The sequence below is a fragment of the Rhinolophus sinicus genome, chromosome 3 (genome assembly GCF_057876585.1).
Source record: "Rhinolophus sinicus isolate RSI-liver-muscle chromosome 3, RSI-T2T, whole genome shotgun sequence".
Classification (NCBI taxonomy): Eukaryota; Metazoa; Chordata; class Mammalia; order Chiroptera; family Rhinolophidae; genus Rhinolophus; species Rhinolophus sinicus.
The window spans coordinates 120,736,321-120,757,539 of NC_142503.1; the positions used below are offsets into that span (position 1 = coordinate 120,736,321).

Genomic DNA, 21,219 nt, shown 5'->3' on the forward strand with positions numbered 1-21,219 from the left:
CTTGGGCTAGGAGAGAGAAGGGCGTCTAAACTGACAGCCCAATATCCACAGACAAGGGTAGCTCCCGAGACGGCACACGGGTACCAGAAGGCAAAAGGATGCAAGGCAAGCAAAAGCAGATGTCCATCTCAGGGGGTCTCACTGGCAACCTGAGCAAGAGCAGTTCCTGTGTTAAGGGGCACGGAATCCAGATTGCTTTAGGCTAAGGGCTGACGTAAAGTGAAGCAGCGTATCCTACTCTGTTAAAAAGCTTGGCTGTGAGAAAAGAGAAATGGAACAACAGTAGGAAATAAAGGCAGGATCAAGGAAGGTGTTTTTTGTTGTTGGTTTTTTTCTTTTTGGTTCTTGTTTATTTGTAACCTAGAAGAGATGTGAGCATATTTATAGATAGAGGAAGGAGCCATAGCAATAGGAGGGGTTTAAGATCTAGGTGAGCCATGGAAGATGGATTTAATCTGGACAGAAAGAGTTACTATTGCCATTTGCCATGCCAGCCACTGACTGTACCAGATACCATGCCAAACATTATCTTCTCATACTAACAAGGAGGCACCATAATTATGTCCATTTCACAGAATGGGAAACTGAGCATTAGAAAGTTTTAAGTAAATTGCCCAAGGTCACACAGCTACAGTGGTAAAGCAAGAAACAAGCACATTTGTTCCAAAGCCCATGCTTTTAACAATGTTTTGCCTCTTCCTATAAAACTCAGAGAAAATAGGTCAAGAGGGGTGTGCCAGCTTGTAGATTTGTACCAGGGAGGTAGGACATGGGAGAGATTCCTATTATTTGCTTCACTTTCCTCTGCAAACATATACCAGCCATCAGTTGAGAAATGAGAGGTTGGGAATGGCACAGTGAGGCTGACCAGTGAAGGATTATTACAGTGTGAGCTGGGAATGGGAGAGAACTGGCTGTGATAGGAGAAAAGGCCAGAGAAGCATGCTGAAGACTCTACACACACACACACACTCACACTCACTCACACACACACACACACACACACACACACAGTCCCCGAGGTTGCACAGGAATCAATGCCCATGGCCGTGTTACTCTCCAGCTTCTACACCAGGGCTACCCAGTGGTGGTAGGAGGCATCTACTTAAGACAGAGGTAGCGTGATACTTAAGACTGACCCAGGCTCAAGTCCCAGCTCTACTGTGTTACAAGGAGGGTGAAAATAAAGAAAACCTTATTCAGATTAGTAATTTCTCTGGCTCTGAGGTCAGATAATCAGAGGTTATCATTTTTATCCTACCTGAGCCAGCAGTAAAGTATTGCTTTTAAATTATACACACACGTAAACATTTCTATCACTAACAACTTCGGTTAGCATCCATCTACAAAGCTATGACCTAAATGTGGTCAACTAGAAACATCTTTCCTACTTCTATATATTTTTTAATGACTCATAACTTTCTTCTCTTCATCTTCATTTCTTAAAAATCCATGATCACTAAATACTATTTTTAGAGCACAACAGGTAATAATCTTGGATAATATGACAAAAATTTAGAAATGCCAAAAAATATCTATAAAAAGTACACCTAAAAGGCTTAAAAAATTAAGTAAGATGTAAACTCAGTAGTCCTCTGTGGAAGCAATACTCTCTAACAAACATTTAAAAATCACCTGGAAAATCATTACATTCTTTTTCAAAACCAAGTCCATGATTTAGTGTTTAGTGGAGAAAAAAAGAAGTTACAAGACAAAATGAAAAGCAAGATTCCAGTTATATATTTTTCAAGTATGTACATGTAGATTATAGAAAGTATTTGGGAAAATTTACACTAACTTGTTAAACTCCATTTACCTCTGGGATTGGAATGGGGTAGGCTTGGAGTTTACTACTTAGAGAAGAGGGGAATTTTCATTTTCTACAATACTCTAATTTTTAAAACATAAGCCTGTATTACTTTTTAAACTTTCAACTATTTTATTTACTTATTTGCTTATTCATTTATCTGTTTTAATATTTTTTTATTTTGAAATAATTTTAGATTTACAGAAAAGCTGTAAAGGTAGTACAGAGAGTTCCCATAATACCCTGTCTCCTCCATTGTTATCACCTCATATTATTAAGGTTCATGCGCAAAAACTGTAAAGCTGAACTTGGTACATTACTATTAATTAAAATCCAGACTTTATTTGAATTTCACCTGTTCTTCCATCAACGTCCTCTTTTGTCCAGGACCCAAACTAGAGTACCACATTGCATTTAATTGTCTTATCTCCTTGGTCTCTTCTGGTCTGTGACAGTTTCTTGGGCCTTCCTTGTTTTTCATGACCTTGACAGCTTCGAGGAAGACAGCCCAGGTATCTTGTAGAATGTTGCCAAATCTGGGTTTGTCAGATGATTCTCTCATGACTAGAATGGTGTTATGGTTTTATGGAGAGAACACCATTGAGATGATGTGACCTTATTATTACATCATATCAGGGGTACATGACACCAGCATGACATCACTGATGATGTTAACCTTCATCACTTGCCTAAGGTGGTGCTTGTCAGACTTCACTGTAAATTTACTGTTTTTCCCTTTCCATACTCTGCTCCTTAGAAATAAGTCACTGAGTCTAACCCACCTTCAGGGGGCGGAGAGGTGGGTTAAGCTCTTACTCTTAGAGACAGGAGTACTTACATACGAGGTCGGACAATTAAGTTCGCAAACTTGTTGTAACGATGTTGCTAACCTTTTATTTTATATCAGAGGGATTATTCATTATAAATTTGTACCAACTGGACAGTTAACCAAGTTTACTATTTGGAAGTGCTGAAAAGGCTGTGTGAAAAAGTTAGATGACCTGGACTTTTTGCCAACAATTCAGGGCTCTTGCATCACGACAATGCACCAGCTCACACGACACTGTCTGTGAGGGAGTTTTTAGCCAGTAAACAAATAACTATATTGGAACACCCTCCCTACTCACCTGATCTGGTCCCCAATGACTTCTTTCTTTACCTGAAGATAAAGGAAATATTGAAAGGAAGACATTTTGATGACATTCAGGACATCAAGGGCAATACAATGACAGCTCTGATGGCCATTCCAAAAAACAGAGTTCTAAAATTGCTTTGAAGTGTGGACTAGGCTCTGGCCTCAGTGCAAAGCTTCCCAAGGGGAGTACTTCGAAGGTGACCATAATGATATTCAGCAATGAGGTATGTAGCACTTTTTCTAGGATGAGTTCGTGAACTTAATTGTCAGAACTCGTACATTATCTGGAATTCCTCTACAAAAAAAGATGTCTCTTCTCCCTGATAATTTATTTATTCAATCATTTACTCATGTTAATATGCACTCACTTATGTACATTTATTTATGCTTTGGACTATAACTCAATACTACATTACTTATTATATTGCTCAAATTGTTTCAAAATTTGGTCATTAAAAACTCTTTCTGCTTGACTCCTATGTCACTTTGCCATGCCCCACCCTTCTGTTTTCTGAGCAGTTCCTTATTTATTGAACATCAGACTGACGTTCATACTCACCTTAAATTTTCCCCTGCCCTAGCCCTATAATTAGCCATTTCTCCAAGGAGCCCTGATTTCTTTTATTGAAGAATAGTGTTTAGAAACCAAGATCTGGGCACTGAGTGTGTCCCTTCAACTATCTTTTAATAATTGGTTGAAGATTTAATTAGTGTATGTGAAGCACTCTTTACCATAGAGCCTGATGTAGGAAGTAATAAATGGAAGAAAGCCATTGTTGTTGTTCTTATTATTATTATGCACATTTGTAAATTTGGAACTTCTAAGTCCTAAACCAAAATTGTATCCTATTAGTCATTATATCAAACCCAAATAAGCCCACAGATCTTTCTATGTTTCTGAGGCTCAGGACCATATAAGACCAAGAAACAGACATTCTTCCACCCGTGATCCATGAGTCTGCATTCTCTGGCCATAAAATAAATAAAATATTTTTCCTCGTTTCTTAGCATCTACACAAAGCCATAAAATCAAAAGATTTCTGTGGAAAAAGATGTCCCTTGATTTTTAAGTTTTTCAGTTTAAAGGAAACATTTGAAGGACATTTCAAAAATAATCACTCCCATATACAAGCCAAACTCACTTTGCGTCTATAGAGTGGTTTTGAATTCCTGCCCAAAATAGCTGTTGTTTTGAAATACTGCAATGTCATTGGCATGGAAATGGCCATTGTCCAATAGATCTACAAAAGTCCCTTCAAACAATTCCTGTTGTGTCAAATACCAATATCATTGCTCTTATTGAGTAATAGGTACTAGAGTCCTTTTTATGAACCACGTGAACAACACAAGCATGCTAAGGGGGTGACTTAAAGGGGACCTGTACTTCAAGCATTCTGGCCAGTTAGAGTGACCACCTGAAATCCTCTGGGCACAAGAATCAGAGATGTATTCTGGGAGGATCTGGGAGGAGGATCCTGGGACCAATGGGCAAGTTCGGGACACCAGAATAGGAATGAGTAAAAGATATAGGCATTACCTTTCCAGGCATCACCTGGGCCCTGCAGAATTGTTGGGTAGGGAGCACTGTGGCAAACTCACCCTGGTTTCGGACATATCAGAAACCTCGTAGGGTCCAGGGTAAAAGCACTGCAGGAAGAACGGTACATGATAAAAGGAAGCAGACGTCCCCTGATCTGACAAAACTCTTCTTGAGCTTTGCAGTATCCATATTCTGCTTATCAAACACTCTAGATTTCTATTTTGTTTGTGCATAGCCGCCTTTTGCTCTTTGTATTTCAGAATGTATTGATTTTAATTTTGGTTATTCTTGCTTTGTTCCAGGCCTACATTCTTCTGGGTAAAGCCAGTGGATCCACACGATCAGCTGCAGCTTCTAAAATCCCCTGACACCTGTCCAGCATATTTCTGGTCGGGCCCACCTTGAACTTTTGCTTTTGTTCCCTGTGTGCTCCCACACAGCTGTCCGCTCTAGGTCTTTGACCTGCTTACTCCTTCATCTCCATCTCACTGTCCAAAGCAGCTCCTGGCCTGGGTTGATGGCCCTCAGGGACTATGTGGCTTCACACAAATGTCCTCCAGACCATGGAAAGTATCCCAACTTCCTTGAGGAAAAAAGTTGTAAGAACCAAAACAACCAAAGCCATCTTGTGGGAATTTAAGCAAAGCCTCATAATTCTGATGAGGATTCTGTCCTCTCCTCAAGAAAAGGTACAGGAGGGTCCAAACCAGCAGAAGCAGCAGATGCCTTACTTTCTAACATTGGGGTATTACTATTAACCAAACTTGATTAAAAAGTGGCCAATAGGCAGAGGGCTTCAATTCCAGGCAGCCAGCACTGGAAGTGCATATACTCAGGTGCATTGGTTTTACAAAGAGAGCATGGGATTGAGAGGCATTTATACCTGGGTTCATTTTTGTATCCATCCCTCACCAGCTAAGAGACTCTGGGCAAATCATAGATCATAAGCATCGCCGTAAAATGGTAACCCAGTGTTACAAGATTTGTAATTTACTTTTTTAAAAACTTCAGTATAATCTGTGATATGTATGACGATTAATTTAAGTTTCATTTCTAGGCATCAGCTAAAGTGATATCTGGAATATACAGTTCACGGGTGGTAGGGATGTGCCAGCCAGTATTATTTCGGAAATGGGATGCCCTTACCCCCACCTTGATCAATAACCATTGCCTTACCATTTAGAAAACTTAAATGAATACTCCTTGGCAAAATTAAAAGATATTCAAGACATGTGAGTTAGCTAAAATATTGCAGAAACACTTATAAGGAGAAAAGACAAGAATCCTCAGATGTACCCCTCAGTGATGTCTAAAACTCGATCCCTAATCTGTCCTTGTCTCCAACCACTGGGTGAGAAGAATTTCTGATTGCATGATGCTTACTAAAGGATGCAAAGTCCTACCTCCAGCAGAGCTTTTATTCAATATACAGTTGGAGCACCTGAAAAGAAACAGAGCTGGGACTTCATCGGCCACACCAGATTGTATGAACTATTTTGTGCCAGCTTTGTAATGAATGCTAGTCTGATAAATAACTCTGCATGGTCAACTTTGGTCTGAGGTTTGCATTCATTACAGCTTAACAGCAAGCTTCTTGGGAAGCTACTCTGGATTCCAAAAAGAACCTGAGAAGTGGGTGTGATCAAATTGGCTTTAAGAAATTCTCAATTTTCATACCCAATAGAGTTGTTGAGGAGTTACATGTGAAAAGAGGATGGTAAACTCTAAAATTCAGGACAAACATACTGTCTCAGAAATATTTTTGATTTCCATCACCCAAGTTTCCTCAGGGCTCACTAGCCTGGAGGTACAAATGAAGTGACATTATGGGTTATATATCACATTTTTTGTTTCTTTCACCTTTCTCCCTCTCTTACCAGCCTCACCAGAGTCGGCTACGTAAAAACAGGGCCTTATGTAAAATGTCATGAAGTTCCGGCATGGGTCTCGTGTATGCGCACACTCATTACAATGTGGGCAGGAGAGCGGCCCACACTCATTACGGTGTTTGCCAGAAGGAGTGTTGTTTCCTCGGCACACCAGCCCCCTCCCACTAACACTCTAGAGCAGTGGTCTGCGGGTGGGGGCTCACTCCAGGGGAGATGCAAGGTACACCTTTGGGAGTGTGAAGAAAATATTCGAGTTTCTGTTTAATTTTTGTTTCATCCTTTTTAATTTTTACATTTGTATGTGTTTCATAAAAAACATACAAGAGAGGGCTTAGACTTTTTTTTCACAGATTAGGATATCAAAAAGAATTTAGAAACCTCTGATTAAAGTATTGGTGGATAATGAGAAACACGCCTTTCTCTCTCTTGTACAATATACTCTCCTGAAGGCTGCTAAATCTGTGCTCTTGTGCTCAGATGAGGAAATGAGGTACAGATTCTTTAGAGGAATAGCTCGTGTGTACAGCCTACTTGTCCCGCCCCAGCTTTTATAGGACTCAACCCTGGGCGTGATGGAGAGAGAACACCTCCTCGGGACCCACATTATACTGGGCTCAGAATCAGTCCGTCTCTCTTAGGATCCATTCTCTGCAGAAACCTCTTCTAATCCTGGTGTCAACATACTGTGTCTGCTGATGGCACAGACCACCAACTCATCACAGACATAGGGCAGACATTCAGCACATGGGCCACACATGGCTGGCGCTCCGTGATCCTGGCAATGCAAGCTGAGAGGCACAAGACTACTCCACAGCTGACAGAGCAGGAACAGTAACCTTTCACTGCAAAATCACATAATCGTTTCCAAAGCAAAACTTTATCTGTAGCAGGAGCACCCCTTTAGGCAATTTTGCCCCCTGAGAGTAGATGCATAACCTCTGAGCCCGCTTACATATTCCACACCTATGGGGAAAACGCGAAGTTAACTGTATAGAGTATTTTAATACCCGAGCATGCAACAGATTGTGTGAGATGAATCTGCATTAAAGAAGTAAATACACATTTTAAAATATGGAATTTCCCTTGACAAGATTGTGAGCGTTTTAACGGTAAGTTTTATTATTCACTGGGCCCAAAACAATTTTCTATGGAAACAGTTTCCCCAAATTAGAAAGGAAGTATTAAAAAAAAAGAAAATTTGATATATAAATATTGGTTGTGTTGTGACGTGGTCGTTCCTGTCCAATTTAGGGAACAAGCACGGTAGTCGGACAGGATGCTGGTACAAGACTAATGTGACCACTGAAATCCCACAGGTGTGGGACCGGAACAGAAATTCTCCTAAAACAAGACCGAGCAGTGAGGCTGGCCATCAGCAGTTAGTCTTCCTTTTATCTCATGAACAGCCCCAGCCTCCACTCACCACTCCTGAGAATTTCCTGTAGCCCAGGCTCTGTGCTGGGTGTCTTACACACACTGTGTCTAAACTACACAACGCTTGTCAAGACAGGTACTATAAAGAAACATAGCGCCCAGAAAGGTTAGGCAACTCTCCCTAGGCACAGAGCTGGTGCGTGACTGGGATGGGAATTCAGAAGATCTAACTGACTCAAGCCCCGCTCACCAACATGCCACCTGCCTTCCTCATGGGAACCAGTCATCCGAATCCTTCACAGGGACATAAAGGGTGCTGATTGAACATCACTGCGAACAATGCCAGCGTTGTGGGCCCAGTGTTACAACGGGCTCCTGTCCATTGGAATTAATCCTAAAGACAAATGAGACTCACGTCTGCAACAAAGAACTACACTCTGGTGCTGAACTCAGCAGTATGTAATCCTCTGGAGTCAGGATGCAGTAACTTTATATATCAACTTTGGAACTCTTTGATCAGATAAACTTTTATTTCAAAGTGAAAACAAAAATAACAAACTCTTCAACACATCTCCTGTCCATCCGAGTCCCCATCCAGTGCTCACACTGTGCATTTTCTCGCCCTCTTCACCACAGTACACTAGCCAGACTGGATACCTGAGGTTGTCCAGGACACAGGCTTTAACAGAACTGAAAAAGGTTCAGAGCGCAGCCAGGAAGATCACAGAGGATGTAAGGATCTTCCATGAGAAAATATCTAATAATACCAGGGCTATGGTTCAGAAAAGGGGAAGCCACAAGGTGGGAAGCATGACCTAACTCTCTATTACACAATAAAAAATTATTTGGGGTGATCCTAAGCTCATTTTCTCCACATCCCAGAGAGTTAGAAACTGCAGGAATTGGTAACTCATGAGTCATCAGCATATGGCTACAGGAGAAGCCATCCACCAGCACAGGAGCATCCAGAAAAAAGAAGAGTTTAATATCTGTCCCTTCCAGATTCATGGTCTCGTGGGAATTACTTTAGATTAAATAAAACATTAAACTTGTTTACCTAACAGGTATTAAATATATAGTACTCTTCTGAACATTTAACCTCTACGACTTTTTTCAGCTCAAAAAATTCTACAAAATAAAATTTTAAATCTATTTGCTATAAATACCTACAATTTAATTGTCCAAAGTTTTCATAAGTTTGTGACGACTACTCAAAAAACAAAATATAGAAAAGGAGAACAGTTGAAGTAAATCTGTGAATGCCAAGTGAATTGTGAAATTATTGCTCCAGAGAGAGTTATGTGACGATGATGGGAAAGACAACCGTCCTATTCTCCCCCAAAACGTCCCCTGGGAACCTTTTCAAAAGTCTACCCTGCCCTACTCTTCCTAGGAATCTGTCCTTTCTTGTGACCATTTCTCTTTTAATCTATTAAGACTTGTTTGCTCTCATAACTAACCCTTTAGATATGTGTGACTGAGGGACCACTGTGATGGTTAATGGTAACGGTATCACAACCAGTTGTTACCAAGGGTGAAGCATGTATCAGCACCATTCTGAGAGCCATGGACATTCTGAGATTCTCGGCGACTGTGAGGCAGGCCTCAGCATTTCCATTCTACAAACAAGGAAACGGTAGCTCAGCAAAGTTGAACAACTTACCCAAGGCACATATAACTTAGTAGCAGGAAAGCAGAATTCAATCCCAGATGTCTTTCACCAAAGGCCCAGTGTGCTCTTCGCACTACTTCCCTAAGTCATTTGAGGACTGACTTGCTCACTGGCTTATAAAAATAGTCAAGACTAACATTGTTATGATAATTAACAAATTATTGGGTTGACTCACTGCCGATTGGGTGAAACTGTCGCTACTTGGCCATTTTTGACCTATAAAAACAGGAATTCCATATGGTTTGACCTTATAAAAGCACAAACACTGGTATTTTTTGTGAATGTCTGGAGCAATAGTGTGAGTTTCTAAAGAGATTCCACACCCAGTAGGACGGGTAGAAGAGAGCCCAATATTTCACTCAGCTCATTAACAGAAAAGACGTGCTATGGATAAAAAGAGAAAGAACACATAGAAAATACGTGAATTTGCAAGATAAGGAAACTATTAAAAAGTTTGTTGTCACAGTAATTTGTCAAAGTGAAACCTTATGTATTGACAATAGTTCAACCATCAAGAGTACTGTGAAACACAAGATAACAAAAAACACAAAGATAAAATTTAAATGGTGTATAAATTAAAATGATTTCATCTAAATGAGGGCACTGAGCACATTTAAAACATTCTATGGAACATCATTTAAGAAACATCGAAAGGCTGAACAATTGAAAGGTATGGAGAACCCTGTAAGTGAGACAAAATATAAGAGCTAAAAGGAAAAAAAAATCATTTAAATTTCACTGTTCTGTTTTATTGTGAAAGAAATTAAAGTTCAGGAAGATTATATCAGCAGGTGCCAAGACTCAGGTTCCTGACTCCCAGTCCAGGGCTCCTTAAAATATCAGAATAACATGCAATTTGAGCACAATAATGTCTCTGTGTGTGGCAACAGCCATGGGATGTACCGCAGATGTAAAAAAATGTTCATGAAGCATAATTTTTATCTTATAGCATGATGAGGTTACTCAAAGTAAATATTAATAGCATTACATTTTCTTATTCAGCCTGTTATTATGGTATAACAAGAACACTGCCTTCTCCCAGGATGTTTTCCTAATTGCTTTTGGATATCGTGTTGCCTTTTTAAAGAGGAAGGCATTCTAAAAATAGAATGGTTTGAATTTCAAGGAAAAAGAATCTCACACCTGCTCACTGAGAAATACTCAATTCAAAAGCATAACATTTGGAATATGTCTTTGATACAAAATTCAGCTATAGACATCCATTGCCAAAATACAGTCTGTCTCTAATTCAAAATAAATAGCAGAAATCAGCTACCTTAATTATTTCCTTCATATATGAGGCTGCCTGTTCTTCTGATCAAACAACTGTAATGCTGTGTGCCTGTGCTTTGCTTTCTCATTAGAGCATTTTTAATAGCAATAGGGAAGAGAGAGCTGCTCTGGCTTATCATTCTCCCTATCTGGTGCTTTCCTTGAAGACCCTTTCAAAATCCACCAATCCATAAATCACTCTGAAATTTACAGTTAAGATTAAATGTTTAAAGGAGAATAAATAATTGTGGCTGAACGAGACTCAAATTCACTAAAGAAATGGAAAGAAAGAGACAACCACCAACAGAAGAACCAATGTATCTTTCAAATGACCTGTGAAACCCTACCTCCTTTGCAGAAACCTTACGGACAGGAAGAACCCATCAGAGCTGCCAGGACAATACCTCTGCTTTCAATGGAAGAATTTAGAATAATTGGATGGTGCACGATGCCCTAACCATCAGCCATAAGAGACCCTTGGCATGCTATCTGGAATAGCAAGAATCACTCAAGCGTGTTTAGAACCTTGAAAAGTATCACTGCAAAAGAGAATTAATTTTCTACATACTGAATACAGCCATGTTTCCTTCCTCATGGGGTTAAGTGACTTCATTCATTCTTGCAACAAACATGTATGAAGCACCTATCATCTGCCTGGCATTATTCTAGGAGCTAAGGAAACATCAATGAACAAAATAGACAAAAACCTCTGCCCTCATGCAACTTGCTTTATACTTGGGGAGACAAACAATAAATAAGTAAAATGTGTAGTTTGCAGATGGTGATAAGTGCTATGGAGAAAAATTAAGTGAGAAAAGGAAATTAAGTAAGAGAATATAAGTGCCTAGCAAAGTATAAGCATTTAAAATATATTAAAGGGTTTTTCTTTGCACTAATAAAAGCTCTGAAAATTATTTCCTTGGTTTTGGGATTGGAGTTGAGGAAAAATTACATTTCTTCTTAGGAGAGTAATAATCTCATCCCACTACTTCTGAGTAGTGAAATAATAATAACTTTTATTTATCAAATGTGGGCTTTGTGCCAATAACTTTACATAAAAATACTTTTTTCCATCCTGTAAAATGGATATTTTCCCCATTATAAACGAGGAAAATGACATTCTACGAAACTCAAGATCACAGATCTAATAATTTTATATTAGAGCTAAGATTCAAAGGAAAATGCCCTTAGCTCCAAAATCCACCCTGCCGGCCTAAGAGGACCAAGCAAAAGGTAACATAACCAGCTTCAGAAGAGACACACATCTCCATATTATTTTTAACATACCAGGTTTTTCTTTCTGTTCTTTGCTCTGTAATTATTAGGTTTATTTGCTGTGAAGGTGAATAAATCCATATACTTCGTCTTAATTTTTTTATTATTCTTTAAGAAAATAATGAAAATCATGGTCTCTGGCATGATGTTTTTTGCTGGTTCTTAGATGCTAAATCTTAACACCATCCTTGTGTAAATACCACATTAGATACCCAAACAAAAAGCAGCAAAGTGCTGTCTACCAGCTTGACTAAACCTACAGTGATTTTTTTTTTTTTTTTTTTTTTTTTTTTGGCAATAGCTTGCACCAAATGAGAAGTTTCCATTTTGGGTTGCAGGATACTAAAATCCAACAATTTACACATATGTATATAGACTGATACTCTATGGGCAGGAGATTAGTGGGAAGGGTGGGTGGTCCCATGAGAGCAGGAGCCATGTTTGCCTTCTTGACTCTCAGCATCTCCTGATACCCTAAACCTGAACACCTTTTCACTTTGGTTAGTCAAAATTCAAATGTTAAAAAATCATGGTATCAATTATTTGTTACTAAATTAGTGAAAACCATAATATCTTAATTCACCAGTATGATCCTTGGTTAGTCTGTGTTTGTCTTTATTTTTACCTGGTTTTATGTTTGTCTTTACTTTTACCTTTATTTTAGAACTGTTCTTCCTCTTCAAGCAGCCGCTTTTCTGAGAAGGCATTCCCCACAGTGTTCTGGAAGCTGCATGCCACTCATAGCCCAGGCTGAAGCAGCTTGCATCTCTCTGGCATCTTGCTGTGCTCCCCACCTTCTCACTACCACCTCCCCCTATTTTTATTTCGTTTTCATTGAAAATGCAATGTACCAATAACACTGAAGGACAAAATGTTTTAAAAACTGCATTTGCACACTTGTTTTCATTTCTGCATTTCATCTTCTGCCAGTAAGGCCTTGCTGTTTCAGTTATTTCTAGCTGATGTCACAGACAGCCTGCACACAGACAGCCTCCAAGTGATTAACAGGAGTTTTAAAGAGTCATTCCCTTGTAATTCACACAGAAAACAGGTTAAATACAGCGCAAAATTTGAATTAACGTTGAAAAGCTAAATGTAAGTAAACTGCTGCAAAATCAAATGGAATGGGAATAAACAGTGGCTGGGGAGCTGAGGGCCTGGGGAACTGCAGTGTGGAGGGTTATGTTGGGTTCAGAGCTGTCCCAGAAAGTGACGGTGACAGGAGGCTGGTGGGGTACAAACAAATGACGAGCACTAAAAACTGAAAAGGCTGAGAGTGGCCAGTAAAAAATAATCTTGAGTGGACCAGAAAAAGTAATGAGTTATGTTAGAAAAAAAAATTTTAATCAAGGAATTGAATGAAAAGAACAGAAGATGAGAGGACAGCCCCAGATACGCCCAGGGCTCCATCTCAGGTTACCTCCCTAACAAGGGAAGAACTACTCAGGACCTTCCAGAAGCAGAGCCCAGACAACACTATGTTAAATCTACGATAAGCTCTCCAGGTAATCTACACACGCATGCCTTTGGTCCTCCTAATGTGCAAAGTGTATATTCCTTCAGCACATGACCTTGGACATGATAGACATTTGACGCATTTGTTGATTGTTGACTATTGGTGAAATCATCTGAAACAGCTTGTTTAACAGCTTGTACAGTGGTGGATATGATGGGCATTAGGATTGTTTCAGGGTACAGAGTGAAGGCCATGGGGCTTGATCCTTAGAGAAGACTCCATCACCCCACCTCACTCCATCCCAGCCTTCTAAGGGATAACAAGAACCCCTTATGGATTTGTCAGGTCTTTTGTTTATGCTCACATAGCCAAAAAAAGAAAAATATATATTACCTTTTTCCTATATAGTAACTGCGGTCATTCATATTAATTTTCAAACAATTCTCAGAACATCTGTGGATTCATACAGCCACTTCTCACTATGACATAATAGGTTGCACATATTACAAGGCCCAGGAGTCTGTCACCAGAACGGCATAATTATAAACAGTAATGGGCGGATCTGGACTTATGAACATTAGCATGGCTGGAACTGCCTTGCTGGAGAAGGATTCATTATAAATATTGACTGTGATTCCCTTTTTAATTTAAAAAAGTGTGAACTCTTCTTTAGTAATCTAACCTCAAATTATAGGTGCCCCCAGCCTCCTGGAGAGAGAGAATAGGAAAAAAAGGACAATGCTAAAAAAAATACCCAGCCAGAATAAAAATGTTGTGTAATTTTAATGAGAGTTAAACAAAGAGGGAGATAAAAGTAATCCAGTAGTAAAATAAAGGGCAGGAGAATTAATATAAACAATGAACCAATAGGATGGTTAATTAGCTTGCTTTGCAAAGAAGATTTAATTTCTCCCCTGAAAGCAATGGTGGTGACAAATAAGCCTGACCCACCAATATCTTCAGGTATAATGTAATATGTCCCCCATTGCCTATAAAAGAAACGCCACTGAATTACTGTGCCTGGTGCTGAATTGCCATGGATGTCTCTATATTACCATGCATGTGGTCTCTGCTCTGGATTGTTTTGACAATGAATTCTTAAGCTCTATAATTTTTATTTGAATTGTTCCAGAGCAGAGGTCTCAAACTCAAACACCCACAGGGCTCAAACTCAAACACCCACCCAGCAGCAGTGGGGATAAATGGATGGGACTGGGAGAGATCATTATGAATTGGAGAATATCGTTCTATCTTAGGCAGTCAACTCTTGCTAAGTGAGCCACATCACCTAATTCTTAACGATAAGCTTGAAACTCAGATTTGTGTGGCAATGTTGTATATCAAAAGGGCCATATAGGACTGGCTACAGAAGTTCCAGGGTCCAGTGCCAGTATACAATGAAAATGCAGAATCCCTTGATCAAAAATTATTAAGAATTTCAAGATGGCAGCTGCAGAGCATTAAACTAAGTGTGGATGCTTTCAAACACAGGAACCTATGGGACTGCACAGGTTGCATGCCCAGGAAGCCTGCCCAGGAGCCATACAAAACAAGATGCAGGCCAGGTTCAGCTCATGAATCATCCAGCTGCAGACCCTGTTCAAAAGGTTCCACATTCTCTCCCCATTTCCCCTTATGACTCAAAGCACACAGTTGCAAGATGGTTGGGAGAGTTTGGAGCATGCCCGTGAGCTGAAGAACAGAATAAAACATGGCTGGTGGCTTACATGGGAAACAAAGTCTCTTCTTTGTCCTCACCAAACCTTAAAGCCCACTGAGGGATTCAGCTGCTGACCTGTGTGCTCGTGGAGAAGAAATCTTCTATGTTATTAATTCAAAATACTTATTTGTATCTATGGCCAAAGTCCTATAAAAAGGGGTATTCCCTGGAAAAGCCTTCACACTCAGAGTCCATCTACCGTGTTGGGTAAGTGCAAGGGCCATAAAAGAGGAATAATCAAACGATTGTCACAAGTCAGACATACCTTATACATGAGTGAATCTGCCCCTGAAAAATTCATGAAAATACAACCATAGTTTTGAATCCATTAGTTAAGATGATAATTTAGAGAAATGCTTTCCATTTAAAGTGATGTTTGTAGGGCACCCCAGGGTGAATGGACAGACTGCTCACGTCTGGAGGTGACTGGTACACCCACCCCATGTGGCACATCCCTCCACCGATACACTGGCTAGAACTTCCAATTTAGAAGGCTTTCTGGGACAAAGTTTTTAAAGGTGAGAAATATCTTTTATAAAGATGAAAAAAAAATCTCTCCTTAACTATCTGTCACATAAATTTCATATTTCCATATGTCAGGTTTTTTGTCAATTGAGATAGACACAGACTTTTTGGTTGATTACAATTACACTTTTCAGGATAGCTTATACCAACAAAATGCTAATTACCATATTGGCTTTGTCCACACCCAGATTCTAATCCAAATGCAAGCAGATAAAAAAACAACTATTATTCAAAGCAATGATTTTACCTCTGTATGTATGCCATATATGTATCTGTACCTATACATATACGCAGAGATAATCTATTAGCAGATGGAATAATAGTAAATAGAAACAGTATTACAGTACCAGACAGAATAAATTATTCCACCTCAAATTTACCTATTTGTTTTTGTCTCCCCCTCTAGAATTTAGTGAGGGAGGAGATTTGCATCTGTCTTATTCACTCCTGTGTTCCCTAACATTACCTGGCACATAGTAGATACTCAAAAAATATTTGTTGAACTGAATCAAATCCATAGGATCAAAACAAGTTATCACTCACTGATTCTAGGATTGGAAATAGAAGCAAATCAGAGACACGTACAGCAGGACCATCAACTTCCATAAATTCCACTGGCTTTTTTATTCCCTAATTAGAATGAAACTTGTATAGTTACTGCACTTAGTAACTGTTGTTCTCTAATCAGCCTCTCATTCCTGTGGCTCACGCAGACATGAGCTGGGGCCTCCCTGGAACAGGCGAGGACAAAGGTTAACTTCTTCCCAGAACCTAGAGAAGGCCAATGAGCTCTATGGAATAATATTTCTAAGTATTCACCATGCCGGAATCAATATCAATGTGCTCTCAGTATGTGCATTTGCCCCACAGTGAAACAAAGAACAGCCCTTAGAGTCCAGTAATGACACTGGGCGTGGAGAGCTGGGGATGGGCAAGATGGTGCAGAGATAACTATATGGGCTCTCTTCAAACACAAGGCTTCCAGGATGTTGCGCCAGACTGATTCTTGTACTTTGTCAGAGATAGGCAGTATTTGGATTCAGCCACTGATACACTCAGCAGAATAACTCTCTTTTATCTTCTTGACCCAAGAGATGATTTCAGAGTACACCTTCCTGGCTGTGAGAGTTTTCTCTTCTATCCTCTCCTGGTGTTGCCAGGGAATGCAAATGTCTTCAAGTTAGCAGGGTGCTACATAAGAAGCTGATGAGACAGGTACAACAAACTTGAATCATTACCAACAGCTAAAATCTGCTTTTAGTGCCTCTCCACCTTGCCCATGCTCATTTGTGTAGCATTTTCCACAGAAAGATATCTTTCCGCTAGAAAGATAGGTCAAATAACAGTGGTGGCAAAAAGTGAGTATCAATTCTTCGTTACTTAAATCTCTAGGATCAGAGTAGGATCTAACCAAGATTCATGCTCATTCTTAGAGTAAAACAGATCTTAGTGTTGTAAATGGGATTTCATTCTACACGTGAAATGTGATTTTCCAATTAGAATGAGACGGGCACGGAGAGTATGACAGACTGAAGATGGCCGACCTGTATGGTATACACAGTTATGATGGTATGAAAATAAGATGACTGTGGGTAAGCATGAGGCTGCCACAGTCAAATCACACTGGTTTGAAATCCTGGCTCAATCACTTTTTAACTATGTGACCTTAGCCGAATTGGTAACCTGGCAAAGCTGTGGTTTCTGCAAAATGTGACTAATAACACCTAATCCTATAAAGCAAGATTATTACTCTCTACCTCGCAATGTCATTATAAGAACTAAATAAGATATACCGGGGGTGCCAAAAACATGTATACACATTTTAAGAGATGTTAACACTTTGGTCAATGTTGCTCAAGCAGTAGTTCGCCATCATCAGAAGTGTCTGGACGCTGATGGTAACCACTTTGAGCACCTCTTGTAATTGCAGAAGTCAAAAGTGACTTGTAGTCATCTTTTTTTATTACTATATATTAACTATTACAATTTTAAAACAGTTTTTCCCTTTCTTAAAATGTGTATACATTTTTTGTCACCCCTGGTATATAATGCTTAGTCCAGTGCCTGATAAATAATAAGAACTGAATAAAAGATAGCTGTACTTGTTATGATTATTATTTTTATCACCCCCACCATGGCCTAGTTAACTGCAAAGAAGGAACTTCTTAGCAACTTGGCAATTCAGTAAAGAAAGCTATAACCAAAAGCATGGGGAAGGCTAGCTCCTTGTGAGGGTGCACAGTCTAAACTTGGCCACACAGTAAATATGGTCTTGAGAACCTTTCACTCATCACTGTCAGACAAAACTCTTTCAATTCTAGGCAATTTCAGTGAAACCCCACTAAATGCAGCCATAGAGCAATCTTTCCCTTCCCCCACATACTCCTTGGGGATCTATGAAAACTAAGGCAACTGAAATAGTCTTCGCCAGTAATTAAGACATGCAGCTAATCAGAGAGCAGCATAGGCTGTGGCCCTCTGCAAAGAAACCGAGCACCAGGATGACAGCTCCCATTACTAGGCTTTGTTCTCCTGGAGCAAAAAGAACACAAAAGCATAAAGTTGGGGCACCGTAACTGCATTTTGAATATTTGCAGGGGCGGCGCGGGGAGGTTACAGGCTCATCCAAACTGGAAGGCTATTCCACCAGATAACTGCGTCAGCCCACACCCATCACCACCTTCCCTACTCCTAAAACATGACTCCACTTTTTTTCTAACGCTGCCCTTAAGAAATCTGGCTTTGAGACTTCCAGTAATTGTACAAATCACCCCTGATGAAGCAGCTGAGAGCTCTGCTAGACAAAAGAAACAAAAATTAAGCAAATAACACTCATTAAAATGTCGCCTTTGGTTATTTTTACTCTTAGCAATTCATGTTACCAAACAAGTCTTTCTTCATCACTTTTCCTTGGAAGTAATACTTTAAAAGAATTCTAATGGGCACTGAGTAATTTTCTCCAGACTCATAACCCAGCCACGAGATACGTTCCCTTCCCCCATCACCATCTAGCACTCCTCCCTGTCACCTTAGAGCTTCTGACTTGGCTGCGTTCATACCCAGCAGTCCCAGCAGAGCTTTCGCTTCACATTATACGACAAAAAAGCAGGCAATGAACAATTCATGCTCCTAAGTGCTTGCAATAAAGCCAGGCTGAGCTGACCTTTCCCATCCCGTACAGCTGCATGTCAGCCATATAAGCTTCAAGGATCAAGAGTAGCATGTGTGCAATGTGTATAAACAAACTAATTAAAACCCAAGGTCTTTCATTCCAGCTAGTGCCTAATGGGACCAATATGCTTGACTCTGTGCAAAAAAAAAAAAAATCACTCTAAGCTGGTTCAAGGTATTGCCCTTCCTATGTTACATCTCTTTCAGGCTCAACAAACAACCTAAAAAGAAGAGGAACTCAGGGTTGCTATTTTTCCCTATGAGACTTTTCAAATAAAAACTATCAACTCAGCAGCACTGAGCCACAAGGCCACTCCCTGATTCTAAGTGGACATATTGATCAATTGAACTGACATGTGCCTCCTCCTTTCTCTCCCTTAGTAGCAATCAGCTGCACCAGGGAAATCCGTTTCATTTCCCAAAACAAAAGGTAACACACTGCTCCTTATCTGACACTGTCAGACCACATTTTTTAGGGGGAAAAAATAAAGAGAGAGAATGAAGATGCCCAAAGACAGACGTAGGAGTTGAAATGAACATGATACATGTTTACCTGGAGTTTCAGAACTGAGTTGAGGTTATGACTGAGCCCAGACGTCTGTATTCACCACAATCACTGAGGACCCTGCTATTTACTCATCTTACCAGATCCTGGCTAAAGTTAAACAAGAGATAGCAACACCACTGCTACTTCCAGAGGCTCTCCTCAGGGTAGCCTTCATTGCAACTGCCGCAGGGAGGAGACTTGTTACAAGTCAGCCTGCAAACAACTCCAGTTATATTAGAGACTAGCGAGAGACAGAAAAATATTGTGGCAGTCCTTCAACTAACTATGAAGGACGTGGGCTGAAGGAATACCATGTAAATCAAAGGCTCAAGTCATTTTTATTTAGTTGGAGTCCTCATGTTTTTAATCAATTCTGTCTTGAACATGCAAGAGATCCCCTTTCACATCAGGGTTCTGTCAAATGCTTATTCAGCAGTCGTTGCTTGCCATGAAGAAACTGAAACCCAACCGAGGTAAATACTAAATTTCATACTGCAAATCACTAAATATTTCATAAATCACAAGAGCAAATAGGGGACCAATTAGATCTGTCCCATAAAAAAAAAGAAATGGATAGCTTTACCATGCTGAAAATCTGTGAACCACCCATCTTAGAGCCTATTTGGGGTTTTGCAACAGAAAATTATCTTATGTTTATGAAAAATTCCATAAGGACACTGAAAATAACAGGCAGAGATGGAGCAAGAATAATTTATGTATTTTGATTCCTTTATGACTCTTACAGGCCTTTGTCTTAACCCAGCAGCCTGAAAAACAGATTTAGGTAAAACAGCCCTTCTTTCCCTAGTCCATTTTAAGCAGACAACCTCCCCCCCCATCTCCGCCTTAGCAGACACAGGCTAACCAACAAAACAACCGTGCAATTAATGCCCAGACATTTAACACTCACCATCTCCTGCTCCCACCGTCTTCTTTTGATGTTTACAGCACATCTGTAGGATGCAATACTAGGAGATGCCTTGTTTGACCTGCTGCATGATGCTGTGACATCAGTTCAGATGATGCAGCTCATTATGGGAAAGGCTGCTGTTGCTATGGCAACTGGGATGTGCCAGGAATCCTAGCTGCATTTCTAGTGGAGCCTGAGACAATACGGAAGCCCTGTAAGAAACAGACGATATGCAAAATTTAGACCAAAGGAAGAGGATCCCTCACAGGACTGGAAATCCATAGGTTTAAAAGGGATTTCCCTGAAGACACTTTGGAAAAAATAAAAATTACCTCCTACTTTGTTACACATTTAGACATGGGGTGGGGGCTGGGGGTGATATAGGTTTAGTACTGAGAAAATAAAAACTCAAATGGGCAATGTTTCTCTGTTAGGCAATTTGATCACTTTTTCTTCCCTGGACAGCATTATGGTACCTTTTTAGAAGCTATTAAAAAGATTTTTTGCTCATTTGTCAAAGACCAAAAGAACAAAGCAGGGAGCAGAAAAAGAATTGAAAATGGAATATAAACAGCTGAGAAAGTGACTCTAATTGTAAGTAGGCCTTAATTCTCAAAACATGAACAAACTCTTACCAACAAAGTCTACCCTGATCGATTCCCTGATGGACACCAACCCACAGAACCTTCTCATTCAGAGAACATCAAGCGGGCACATACCGTGTTTCCCCGAAAATAAGACCTAGCTGGACAATTAGCTCTAATGCGTCTTTTGGAGCAAAAATTAATATAAGACCCAGTCTTTATTATACTAAATTATATTATATTATATTATATTATATTATATTATATTATATTATATTATATTATACTATATTATATTATATTATGTTATATTATATTATACCCAGTCTAATAGTAAAATGA

General features: G+C 39.7%; 1 protein-coding gene across 4 annotated transcripts in view; it reads right to left on the bottom strand.

Moving 5' to 3' along the window:
- The window catches only part of AKAP6 (A-kinase anchoring protein 6), a 475,966-nt gene extending 455,515 nt beyond the window's left edge, over positions 1-20,451 (bottom strand). For 2 of the 4 annotated variants that reach the window (XM_019754539.3, XM_019754535.3), the window contains exon 1: positions 20,294-20,451. The gene's annotated coding sequence lies outside the window, so the exon portion shown is untranslated. Of the gene's footprint in view, positions 1-4,479; positions 4,590-20,293 lie in introns of all 4 variants that reach the window. The other 2 variants (XM_074328130.2, XM_074328129.2) reach the window with 2 other exon arrangements.
- Between the last annotated feature and the right edge of the window lie 768 nt (positions 20,452-21,219).